We start from the raw sequence: 7,891 nt of genomic DNA, 5'->3' as shown, positions 1-7,891 counted from the left end.
AACTATTAATAGTTTTCCAGTGTATGTTAGTTAGAATTCTATTTCATTTCGAATTAAGTATATTGAGTTGTTGGAATTAAACAAGTTTAGGTAATCCTAATTGGAGCCGACATCGGTCTAAAATAACAAGTTAATCGTGAACCTGCTGATAAACGTAGTTAAGGCATAAATTTGGACTAATTGTGTGAATTAGGTATTAAGGTTTGGTTCAGGCAGCTCGTTTGTTTAAAAAGGGGATTTGTTTGGTTTGAAGGGGTAAGTGTTTGAATAGGTTTAGTTCTGCCAGTTTTAGGCAGAAATAAAAAGGCCATTAATTTTATAGAATCCGTAGGCTTGACATATTTGAAGCTCGATTCAATGTAGAAAGAATAAGAACCTTAATCCGATAGGTTATCCAAGTTAACGAGTTAGCTTCAACAAACTTTTGTAAGCACCAGTAATTAAGGTGGGTTTAGTTTCAAATAGTTGAAAAGCATTTAGTCCCAATGAATCAATTCGTCTAACAATGCGAGTTTAATCTAGCTATAGGTTAATTAGTTTTTTTTTGAATATGTTATTTGTAGATGTCGTATTTTATTTATAATTTCAATTTTAGTAATCTTCTCTTCCAATAACATTTGTCTTAATCTAGCAATTAATATGTTACGTTTTTTTAGCATGTAATTAACTAGGATTATTTTCTTTTATTTTAGAGACCAACCTAAATAGAAATGTAGTCACTTTAGGACCGTTCTTTTAAAAAGAATGAGATGAGCCTCGCCGAATAAAAATATAAAAAGTGCGGGGCCCTCGGTAAATATGTATTTTAAAAATTGCTTAGACTTCAGAATGGACCGTGTAGCAAATTTTCACGGCCCTACCCAAAGTAAAGGATACGCTAGTCGCTTTAGGCGCGCCTTTAATAATTTAATTTTCTTTAAACTTGGGTGCACATTTATGTGACCCAAATCCAAATCTCAACAAAGTCGAAATATGTCAATAACCATGGGTACATTGATGTGACGTGGTTCGAGATATATTTTTACAATGTTGCAATTCTCTATAATAATAATAATAATAATAATAATAATAATAAAAGCGGCTAAAGGATAAAATTTGCACATAAGTTTATAATATGTATTATATCAAATAGTCAAGCCGAATATAACAGTTGAACGACCGTGTTAGAACCACGGAACTCGGGAATGCCTAACACCTTCTCCCGGGTTAACAGAATTCCTTATCCGGATTTCTGGTTTGCGGACTGTAATACAGAGTCATTCTTTTCCTCGATTCGGGATTAAAATCGGTGACTTGGGACACCCTAAATCTCCCAAGTGGCGACTCTGAAATAAACAAACAAATCCCGTTTCGATTGTCCTTTAATTGGAAAAAACTCCTTCACCCCTCGCGGGACGGAAAAAGGGAGGTGTGACAGCAAAGAGGTTTGTTCAACGGTCTGCAGCTGCAACGGAATTGATGGAGAGGGGTGTTGAATTTATGCCAGTGCCTATGAATAGATTTGAGAAATACAGACGGCGAGCACATTGACATTCATTTTTGCAGTATGATAACAAAAGAGGTGTTTTTGAAGTTCGCACCGCTATCCATAATAATCGGGGTAATAATGTACATACTGTAAATGAATCTGTAAGGTTATGCTCCTGTGGAAATGGTCCATCTACCACATGCCTTGCTCACATGTCATCAAGTGTTTTCAACGTGTTGTTTATGCGGAGACCAACTATGTTGATCAACAATATAGTGTTTCCAAGTACCTAAACACATATAGTGGTCAGTTGCAGCCAGTGAGTGCTGAGCATTATTGGCCTTCGGAACCATTTAAAATGGTGTGTAACAAGTCCTATTTGCGTAAAAGACAGGTGCAGAAGAGAACACGTCTACGGAACCAAATGGATGTTAGTGACACCGTTTATGCACGCAAATGTGGTATATGCTCGCAAACAGGACATGACCGTCGTAAATGTCCTTCAGCTGGTTTGGGTGGCAAAACTAATCAAGCTCGTGGTGGGTGTTCTTCTAGTGTACCTAACTACCCATGAGTTGATGTTGTAATAATTAGTTGTTATATCTATGTTGCAAGATTTATGAAATAAAATTATGCTTGTTAACTATTATTTGTACTTTCCCATTTTACCTATTTAAATAATAATTTAATAAAATTATCTGTATATTTATTATGTGTGTGTTGTCTTGTCGAACTGAAAAAGCTGACCAGCTGACATAAAGTTGTCTTGTCAACATCATGATATTTAACACGCAAAGTATAGCGCCATTAGATAGTCCGTTATGTGTGTGCTTGTCGAACTAAAAAGGCTGACCAGCTGACATAAAGTTGTCTTGTCAACATCATGATATTTAACACGCAAAGTATAACGCCATTAGATAGTCTGTTATGTGTGCGTTGTCTTGTCGAACTGAAAAAGCTGACCAGCTGACATAAAGTTGTCTTGTCAACATCATGATATTTAACACGCAAAGTATAACGCCATTAGATAGTCCGTTATGTGTGCGTTGTCTTGTCGAACTGAAAAAGCTGACCAGCTGACATAAAGTTGTTTTGTCAACATCATGATATTTAACACGCAAAGTATAGCGCCATTAGATGGTACGTTATGTGTGTGTTGTCTCGCCTATAAATAACGGGCTCATTGTAGTTATGTTGTGTGCTCAAAATTTACTAAAAGCAAATATTTTATTAAAAGTAAGGTTTTTTTACTAAAAACAAATATTACACAAATGGCTCAACCTCTTCGTCCACCAAAGTGAAACTGTGGAAAAGCATGCTTGATGCAAAATTGTTGGGACGGTGGTGAAGTTGGACGCCGCTACTGGCACTGTATGAACCAGTTTTACAAGGTTCCCGGCGAACCTATTTGTGATTTTCAAGAATGGGTTGATGAACCATGTTATCAGGAATGTTACAGAGAACAACTACAGTTTCTTCATAATATGTGTTTAAGACAACTGGAACATGAAAAAGAAAGCAATAGAATTATTGCAGACTTGAGGGCGAACCTGAAGGAGGTGGGAGAAGAAAAATGGAAAACACAATGGAATTGTGAAGCACAAAAGAATCGGAAAAAAAAATATAAACTGGAACTTGCGGAGGTGAAGGCGAAACTGAAAGAGGTAGAAGAAGAAAAAGAACAAGTGGAAGAACGATTTAAGTGGTTGGAGCGGAGAATAAATAGCAACCGTGGCTAAACATTGGCATGTATGTGTTTAGTGTATTTTACATATTTCATGTATTTTTATTATGTTGGCCTGCTATGTTTGTGTTTGTGATTGTGTTTGTGTTGTAGTAATGTTTTCCTTGTTTGTTGTACTAAATTTTATTTTAATTGAAGTAGAAGTTAAGTTTAAGTGCTTGTGTTGCACTACATTTTATTTTAATTGAAATGGAAGTAAGTTTAAGTGCTTGTGTTGTACTAAATTTTATTTTATGAAACTATCAAACGAATGGAGAACTAAAAAAAGTAATGCGCATATTCGATTAAATAATATTGTTAATGTATACAAAAATATTATTTACACCATGTTTTTACGCGCCCGGGGGGCGCAGGGGAGTTTTTCCAATTAAAGGACAATCGAAACGGGATTGGTTTATTTATTTCAGAGTCGCCACTTGGGAGATTTAGGGTGTCCCAAGTCACCAATTTTAATCCCGAATCGAGGAAAAGAATGACTCCATACTACAGTCTGCGTACCAGAAATCCGGATAAGGAATTCTGTTAACCCGGGAGAAGGTGTTAGGCATTCCCGAGTTCCGTGGTTCTAGCACGGTCGCTCAACTGTTATATTTGGCTTGATTATCTGATTTTATACAAATGTGAACTTATATGCCAATTTTATCTTTTAACCGCTTTTATCATTTACTGTTATTTTTATCAAGAATTGCAACGTTATAAAAATGTATCTCGAACCACGTTACAATCAATGTACCCGTGGTCGTCGACACACTTTGACTCCGTTGAGATTTGGATTTGGGTCACATCAATGTGCACCCGAGTTTAAGGAAATTAAATTATTAAAGGCGCGCCTAAAGCGACTAGCGTATTTATTTTGGGTAGGACCGTGGAATTTTACTAAACGGTCCATCCCGAAGCCTAAACAATTTTTAAAGCAATATTTATTGAGGGCCCCGCAATTTGTATTTTTATTTGGCGAGGCTCACCTCGTTCTTTATTTCTAATGAATTTGCAACGTCATGGACATGCATCTCGAACCACGTCACAATCAATGTACCCGTGATTAGAAACACATTTCGACTCCGTTGAGAATTGGATTTGGGTCACATAAATGTGCACCCGAGTTTAAGAAAGTAAGATTTATTAAGGCGCGTCCTAAAGAGTCTAACGTATTGTTTATTTTAGGAAGAGGCCGTGAAGGTTCATTAAACGGCCAAATCCAAAGTCTAGTCAATGGTTATGTATTTTATTGAGGGCCCCGGCGGTTTGTGATTTATTTGGCGAGGCTCGTCTCATTTTTATTTTAAAAGGATAAACCTATAGCGACTACATTTTCTATTAAGTTCGTCTCTAAAATAAAAGAAAAATCTCCTAATTATTTACATGCTGAAAAACGCAACTTATTAGTTATTAAGTTACGGCTTATGTGAACGGAAAATTGCGATCGCGTTTGTACAAGGAAAAACTGCTTTCATTCCACATTTTATTATTTGCTAGAACATGAGATAACTACACAATAATATCAAAGCGATTAACTATTCTTCAAATAATTTAAACTAGCATTATTAGATGAAGAAATCATACATATGCAGCCTCATTACTCATTAATTAATCGACTACATTTTTATACGAAGAGAGGAAAATTAATATTCAAACACAGATCCAAACAAAAGAATTCAACAGGAACAGGAGCCTGATTAATATTTCATTTTTCGCTTCAAGCCAAGAGTGTACAAATGTGTACCTGGAAACAGCAGTACAAGAACAAAGAAGTAGGAGTCAGCAACAGTAATAACGCAGCAACAGCAGGTTCCGCAACACCGCAAAACCAGTAACGACCAGTAGAATAACCCAGTGACAGATTGAAAACTCAGCAGTGAAAAAAGTACAATCGCAATCAAAGCAGAAGAGAGAAAAGACACGAGATGCAGTAGCTTCGGATTTTTGAATAACACTCGAAGAAAAGCAAACAGAAATTATTCGAGTGAAAGTTCAAATTGGATTTCTCTTTTACTCTCACAAACTCTCTCAAGTATCTCTTAATATTCAAGTTCTAAAAACTCTCTTCTTTTTTTTCTCTCCAAAAAATCTTCTCAAGGTTCAAGTTCTCGTCCCCTTAATGTCAAGAATAGTCCTCTATATATAGCAAGACAAGTCTTCAATTCCCAACCCCAAAATTATTCCCCCAATGGCATGTTTTGTCCCACTACATAATGTTTTCTTTATTTTAAACTTTGTCCCCCATGCCTACATTAAATAAATACCACATTCCCAACCCATTACCATATGTCCCCCATGCCTATATTAAAAAAGTACAAGATTCCTCCCCATTATGTTTTGTCTTGTTCCCCATTATATTAAACAAGTACATCAAAAACCCACCCCATTATATTTGTCCCCCATGCTTAACATAAAGAATCAAAATAATGTTCAATTACCAAACTACCCCTCCGACCTTATTGCAATTACAAATCTACCCCTGAATGCAATGCAATTTACCAAATTACCCTTCTGCTCTAAACAATCAATTAATCATAACTCAACCAAAATATAGTCAAGATGACCAATTTCTCAACAATCTTCAACAACAATTTACATGAACATGATGAACAACACAAACTCCAAATTAATGGAAATAAATCAACCATATCGGGAACCAATCCTGGTTAATTTAGACCATTAATGTATGAGCAAGAACACAACAATACAAACAACAATATACATGATTCAAATTAAATCAAGCGAATCACAAACAAACATAAACTCACATTAAATCACTGAATTTACACATGAACTTCAAACAAAGATGAACATGAATTAAATCTATTTTTAGCAACAAACATGACGGATTCTAACGATTCAAACAACATTAATATTTTCTGAAAAATGCATAACACATGAAACAAATTGAAGAAATAATTAATTAAATTTCAATTTGAATCTAACAAACATCAAACCAACAAATATTCACTTAAACAACAATACAAACATGAAATAAATATGAAAAACAGTTAATTAATCTTTCATTTGAAATTTGAAAAATTAATTTAACAAACAACACATGAACATGAACTAAAAATTAATTCAAACGATAAACAAAACAAACATTTGCCTATTTTAGATTCGAAAATATCAAAACAAAATACGGACAAAAATAAAACTCAAAAAACTACTAACCGGATCAAACAACATACATACGGACTGTTTCGACGAACCTCGACCACAGCTCGACCGAACGACGACGAACACGAACCTAAGAAACAACTGAAGCCATGCCGAAGCTATATCGGCAATTGACGCGGCAGAAGTGAAGCAACAAAGGCAGCTGGGGGTTTGTTTGGTTACGTGAAGGAGATGGGGTGCGGGCAGCAGTCATGAGGGCAAGTGGTCGATGCCACATCCATAGAGGAAGGGCAGCAGCAACAGTAACGACGGTGCAGCTGCAGATGCAGCGATGGACAGCGGCGAACGCAACAACAGTTCGTCGTCGGCGAGGCTGCTCGGGGCTTGAGGTCGAACGCCTAAGCAGCAACTATGGCGAAGGACTCCACAGCAGCAGCCCGCAACACGCTTGGAATGGGAAGTCGAAGCAACAGCTGCTGAAACAAGGGTGTTTGCCGGAGCAGCTGTGGAGGGTCGTTTGAGCAGTGACGACGTCGGGGTAATGACAACGTGGTCGTCGGCTTCAATAGAGGTATGGTTGCGACAGTAGTGATGGGTTTCACGGAGGAAGAAGTTGATGGGCTAGCAGTTTGGGCAGTAGGGTTCGCGGGTGGTTGCTGGAGGAAGGAGGTGGTGTTTTGTGGTGGTTTGGGCAGTGGTCGACGGGATAGTGACGACGCAAGGGGGAGCTGGTGGTTGACGGGGCTGGGGAATGGTAGCAGCCATGGACGTTGGGGTGTTTGAGTTTGAAGGTTTGGAGAGGAAGAAGATGGAGGGGGCGGGTGTGTTTAGTTTAGGTTTTTTAGGGTTTTTGTTTTGTTTTGTTTTGTTTTTGTTTTGTGTTTTGACAAAATGAAGAGTGGGTCTTGGGTCAATGGGTTAATGGGGCGGACCGGGTCGACCCGTGTGAAGTGGACTGGGTCGTGGACAATTGTTTGGGCCTGGGGTTGAAAATTGAAGAAGTGGCCCAATCCGATTTTTATTTGTATTTTTGTTATCTTTTCTTCTTTTATTTTCTAAAACTAAATTATAAGAATACTTAAATTATTATTAAGAACTAAATTAAGTTATAAAAGCGCAAATTAACTACCGATAACAATTAACGCACAATTAAGTAATAATTAAGCATAAAATTGTTCATTTGGACATTAAATGCTAGAAATGCAAAAGATGCATATTTTTTGTAAATTTTTTAATTTTGATAAAACTAATTTAATTACTAACAATTATAGAATTAAATCCTACATGCAAATGCGACATATTTTTGTATTTTTTATTAATTTAGCAAATAAACAAACACAGACAAATACAAATAATAATCCAAAAATGCCACAAAAATACTCAAAATTGCACACCAAGGAAAATCATTTTATTTTGCATTTTTTGGGAGTAATTCTCATGTAGGGCAAAAATCACGTGCTTACAGCTGCCCCTCTTTGCCCGGAGACACGAAGGGTTTTCGTGCAAAGATAAAGCGAGCGATTTTTGCCCATCCGAGTACTCTGGGTGAAGCATTTTTTGAAAAAGATTTAACCGAA

This window comes from Nicotiana sylvestris, chromosome 8 (genome assembly GCF_000393655.2).
Source record: "Nicotiana sylvestris chromosome 8, ASM39365v2, whole genome shotgun sequence".
Classification (NCBI taxonomy): Eukaryota; Viridiplantae; Streptophyta; class Magnoliopsida; order Solanales; family Solanaceae; genus Nicotiana; species Nicotiana sylvestris.
The sequence above is the reverse complement of the archived record's forward strand: the minus strand, read 5'-3'. Positions refer to the sequence as shown.